The 5,995-nt window shown below is 44.3% G+C and overlaps 1 pseudogene; it reads left to right on the top strand.

Annotated features, from left to right (window-relative positions):
* The first annotated feature begins 851 nt into the window (after positions 1 to 851).
* Positions 852 to 982, top strand: LOC120925193 (annotated as a pseudogene).
* Positions 983 to 5,995: the final 5,013 nt, after the last annotated feature.

A 5,995-nucleotide genomic window follows, 5' to 3' on the forward strand; every position in this document is an offset into this window, starting at 1 on the left:
TGTGTTTTTTTCTTTTTTTTAAATACCCAACCACGTTCAGATGGATTTAAAACCAAGAAAACCATTCCTTCAACCAAGCTCGGCATTTGCTTAGCTAGTGCTTGGGTGGAAAATATTCCATATGTAAATGTATAATATATAAATTCCACAGCTTTCCGTCTTACTAGCAACCAAAGAGGATATGTCAAACCTGTTTCTAATTAAGATTAATACATTTGCAAAACATGTGGAAACTACACAGCTTCACTCCACATCAAGGCGCCTCTATGCGCAGTCCTGCTAATCAAAGCCCTAAGACAAAGACACGCAATGGGGTTTATTTACAAAAGATCAATCCACTTCAAAGTGTGCTGAAAGTGCTCTTGGAAGTGCATTCGCTGTAGATCTGAGAGGAAGCTCTGAAATGAGGGGAAGCTCTGCTGATTTTATCACCCAATCATGTACAAGCAAAAAAATATGTTTTTTGTTTTCCTTGCATGTCCCCCTCAGATCTACAGTGACTGCACTTCCAAGTGCACTTGCAGTGCACTAGTAGTGTGACGTGGATGTGCCTTTAGTAAAAAAAAAAAAACAATGGGGTAGATTCAGGTACATTTGCGCATTTTTTACAGAGGCCCAGCGCACCGTTTTGCCGCTGCGCCTCCGTAATTACCTGCGCTACGCTCGATTCACGGAGCAGTAGCTCCGTAAATTGCATGGGCGCTCCTGAAAAATGCCCGGCGTAATCGTGCGTAATTTAAATGATCCCGTAGGGGGCGTGGATCATTTAAATTAGGCACGTTCCCGCGCCGAGCGTAGTGCGCATGCTCCATCGGGAAAGTTTCCCGACGTGCATTGCGGTAAATGATGTCGCCGCTTCTCGGCCTTTTGGCTAAGATCAAGTGTAGTATCTGTTCTTATCAGTTGCCAATAGGTGGTGCTAAGCTGACTGTCCCCGGTACCCTGTGGCAGGGGGAAAGGGATGGCAGTCGGCGGACGCTAAGCCTGTTGGTGTGGAGGTGGAAGCCTTCTGATTTGGACAGAGAGGCATGAGGTCGAAGCCAAGAGGCCGGGTCCCTGGCCGTTGGCCTGGATTTGGTGGTAACTGCCCCAGTCAGTTGTTCTGGAGGGAACCCTTGCTTCTCCTTTAACCGGGATGGAGCGGGTAGTACTTCCAGAATGTGATTAGGTGGGAGAGATAGGGGTTGTGGGTGGAGTCTGCGTCAGTAGGCTCTCCCCAACCTCTTCTCCCACCTTCCTGGCTGGGAAGGGTGCCGCCGGTCCGGACCGGGGGCTAGGGACCGTTGAAAAGCCCGTGGAGATTGTGCCCCTGGAGTGGCAGTCCATACATTGCACGAGTGTTTGAGGGGCACTCATCGTGTGGCACCTTCAGGTCACTGATCTACACAACACACTTTTCACACCTGCCGCTTGGGCCGGGCCTTTTGGCTAGGACCAGTGGAATTTTTATCCTGGCCGGAGGGCCGGCCAATGTATTTCACATTGGTCACTTTCCTCACCTTCCCATCTTCCTTTTCCCCACTTTCTTTTATTATTTTTCCCCGTGTGTTGTTTTTGTTTGTCACTTTTTATGTGGTGCTTGTACTTTATGTGTGGCGAGTAGGGTGCTGGTCCTCGGGCCGGTCTCTGAAAGTCTTGGGAGTTGGTGGACTCGGCCTTCTGGTTAGGTTCACCGGCTCTCATGGGGTCTCCCTTCGGGGGAGCCTCACCGAGGAGGGTTCTGTTTCGGCAGTCCCTCCGAGGATGTTGGGTCCTTGTGGCTTCGGCTGCTTGGACCAAGATGGGTCCTTGTGGCTTCGGCTGCTTGGACCACAGTTTACTCTTTTCCCTGCCAGGAGCCTAACGCCCCGGGGGATCAGAGACGGGTCCTTTTCGGAGGACCACTGACGTTTGCACCCGTCGCAGTTTTTTGTGATGTCACTCTTTATGTGTGTGCACATTTTTCCCTGCACCGGGTGGAGTTTTTGGGTTGTGTTTTGCACGCCACAGGCTTTTCAAAAAAAAAAATCTTCCCACATCTAGAGGGATGCCAAGGCTTGGTGTGAAAAGGTTATTACTACTCTAACTGTTTGCAAAAAATATACATGAACTGAAAATACACATGCAACATTTGATAATGGGCCCTAAGATAGTACATATTATAAGTCAGACCTACATTGACAATGTAAACTCAGGGGGGAGGGGGGGCAGGGTGGGGGATGTAGGAATAGAACTATGACAACTGGGGATAACCAAAATACCAGTCTTTACAATGTATACATAATGTACTACAATATTGCTTGAGCTATCAGAATGAAACTGTGCATTTAAGATTGTGCCACCATAGTGACCAAGAATGGACACATTTTGGATAGTTAGGGTTTTTAAGTAGTTACGGCAACAGGTTTGTTTGTTCCTTTTTTGATAAAGGTTTTACTTAAATAAATAAAAGCTGACCTTTGTAAGCAGCACTGTCAGTGTTAAATGGTTTGTCTCTTCCCACTAACGGACACTTTTGCTTTGTCTGTTAAAGGAAGTTGAAAAATAACAGAATTACTGGCTGAATCACTAGGTAAACATAAAGAAAAAAATCCTGACATTAAAGCGGGGGTTCACCCAAAAAAAAAATTCTAACATTACATCCAGCATACTAACGACATTTACAGTATGAAGGTTTTTTTTCTGCCGTACATACCGTTATATTGTGATTTTCTCCCCGGCTTCCGGGTTCTGATTCCCACGGGACTGGGCGTTCCTATCCCTGGGTTAGATGATTGACGTGTTGTGAAAAAGTTCCCATGTCGCACAAGGCGCGTCACCAGTTTTCCGTAAATAGCCGAGCTGCGAGTCGGCGCTATACGGCGCCTGCGCAGTCAGCTCTACACGGCGGGCGCAGGCGCTGTATAGCGCCGACTTGCAGCTCGGCTATTTAGAGAAAAATGGTGACGCGCCTTGTGCGACATGGGAACTTTTTCACAACACGTCAATCATCTAACCCAGGGATAGGAACGTCCAGTCCCGCGGGAATCAGATAACAACAAAAACCTGGGGAATGCCCAGGGAAAAATCAAGCCTACTTACCGACCAGCTTGCAGAAAACCAACTAACCTGTCCTGTCTACAGTATGCGTTAAAAACAGGGGTTTTGTCCGCACGCATTTGCAAACGCACGCGTGAGCCACAGAGCCGCGCCAAGGCACCCTGTAATCTGTGGTCCTCACACTAAACAATGAGCGTCCTCACAATGGAGGCACATGCATTTAAATGGATAGAAAGGGGCAGGTGAACTGATGGGGAGCCACCCCTCCTTAAAGGTACAGGAGCACACCAAGCACCCAGCATGTAGCACAATGGCTGCAAAGGTGTTGGTGTACTGATGGACCAATATAAACACCACAGGTGAAGCATAAGGGTGTCCACCGCCCCCATCTATAGCTGGCCATAACAGTAAGTAGCATTGGAAGGCTAAAACAGATAACAACAAAAACCTGGGGAATGCCCAGGGAAAAACCAAGCCTACTTAACTATACCGACCAGCTTGCAGAATCTGAACCCGGAAGCCGGGGAGAAAATCACACTATATCGGTATGTACGGCGAAAAAAAAAAAAAAAAGACCTGCATACTGTAAATGTTGTTCGTATACTGGATGTAATGTTAGAATTTTTTTTTTAGGGTGAACCCCCGTTTTAAGAATAAATAAGCTGAAATATAATACATTTTTGTTTTTGTGTTCATTACCACTTTCAAGCATATCTATATGAATATTAATGTTTAGATATTGATAGATGTAAACCATACAGCCTTGCTTAAAGGATCACTAAAGGAATTTCTTTTTTTATCTAAATAGCTTCCTTTACCTTACTGCAGTATTGGTTTCATGTCCTTATTGTTCGGTTTTGCTTTGAAGTTGCTGTAATTCTGCTGTGATCTCCACACTTCCTGGTTGCCTGTTTCCTTATAACCACAGTACTGGGAGCTTTTCACGGTGGTCTAAGCTGTCATTACCGTGTGTCTAAAACTTCCCAGAACCAATCAGATTCATTTTAAAAACAAAACACTGCCCTGGATTTGTTTGTTTTTGTTCTGTGGGTCTCTTTACTTCACAGAAACATGAAACCAGTTTAAAAGTGAAAGTGAAACTAGAGGCACATTATATGATTGATTTGTATCAATTTTTTTTTTCATTTTTAAAAGGAATCAGTTAACTTTTATGTCTCTATACCCTGTAAACAGTCATTTCAGCAAAAGAAATGTTTTCCTTTAGTGACCCTTTAATCAAATTAACATGATGTTGTTTAGCTTATTTTATCAAATAAAACACAAGTTTTCCAAAAAGGTCATACTATAACCCTGACATTAAAGTTTCAATGTATGACTCAGCACCCAACAGTGTGCTGGGCAGTACTGAAGTGACGGACTTACCCTAGGAAACGTGCAACCCATGTCACATGACTCATTTTAAACTTTTCACAAAGTTAACACACGCCAAGATAAGAAACCTATCTCACAAGAATAGCATGTTCCTCACTGTTTCTAATTTTAAGCCTTGCATTCTTATCTGCTCAATGACACATCTTTCTTTTAGTGTTCTAATGAAGACAGCTTGAACTAGCCACTAGCCAGGTTGAATGTAGAGTGACATAAAACATATGGACAGGTGTTCCTGTCTCGCTGGGCAGTGAGGGGATTTATGGCAGTAGAACAGAGGGGCTGCACACACAAAAAAAAGAAGATGATAGGAAAAGTGATCTGTCGTTACAAACTCTTCAAGTGATACAGTGCTTTAAAAAAGTATTCTTACCCCTTGACACTTTCCTCATTTTCATATTAAAACCAAAACATGTAAATGTATTTTATTGGGATTTTGTGTGATAGACCAACACAAAGTGGGACATAATTGTGAAGTGTAGACAGGGGTTTGGAAAGGAGGCTAGAGATGGACTTTAATTGTACCGTATTAAGCTGATGTCCAGTCAAAGGTTTAAGAAATTACAAAATAATGTTATTACAAGATAAGAGAAATTATTCACATATTCATAGAATAAAAATATTTAGTCATGACAATCATGAAATAGCTAATTATTCAACATCCTAATGTTACCCAGTAGAATATCAAACCATCCACAATATATTGATTTTAGGTTGCTCAACATGTTTCGCGGATTTTTCGTATCAACCGCTTCTTCAGGAGCTTTGCACATATATATAGATGGTACATACATATAGGTGGATTCAGGTACAGTTACGCCGGCGTATCAGTAGATACGCCGTCGTAACTCTGAATCTACGCCATCGTAAATTTATTGTATTCTGGAAACCAGATACGCTTAAATTAGGCTAAGATACGAGCGGCGTAAGTCTCCTACGCCGTCGTATCTTAGGGTGCATATTTACGCTGGCCGCTAGGTGGCGCTTCCGTTGAGTTCGGCGTAGAATATGCAAATGACTAGATACGCCGATTCACGAACGTACGTGCGCCCGTCGCAACTAGTTACGCCGTTTACGTTAGAGATACGCCGGCGTTAAGATAAAGCTGGTCTCTAGGTGGCGCATCCCATGCAAAGTATGGACGTCGTAACAAGCGTATCTTTTTACGTCGTTTGCGTAAGTCGTACGCGAATAGGGCTGTGCGTAAATTACGTTCACGTCACAGGCATTGAGCCGACGTGTCTTTGGGCGTAAATACGACGTGATACTGAGCATGCGCGCGCATGCGCCCTTCGTTCGGCCATGCATGGGGTCAAGCCTTTTTTAAAATACAACACGCCCCCTACAGCCTACTTTGAATTACGCGCACTTACGCTGGCCCATTTACGCTACGCCGCCGTAACTTAGGAGGCAAGTGCTTTGTGAATACAGCACTTGCCTCTCTAAGTTACGGCGGCGTAGCGTAAATACGGTACGCTATGCCCGCGCAACGTAGATCGGCCGTACGTGAATCTAGGCTGGTACATACATAGATTTTGTCATATGGCTACAAATAAATAAGAAAAAACATGTATTAGTATTATTTTTA

Source organism: Rana temporaria, chromosome 1, assembly GCF_905171775.1.
Source record: "Rana temporaria chromosome 1, aRanTem1.1, whole genome shotgun sequence".
In the NCBI taxonomy this organism is placed as follows: domain Eukaryota; kingdom Metazoa; phylum Chordata; class Amphibia; order Anura; family Ranidae; genus Rana; species Rana temporaria.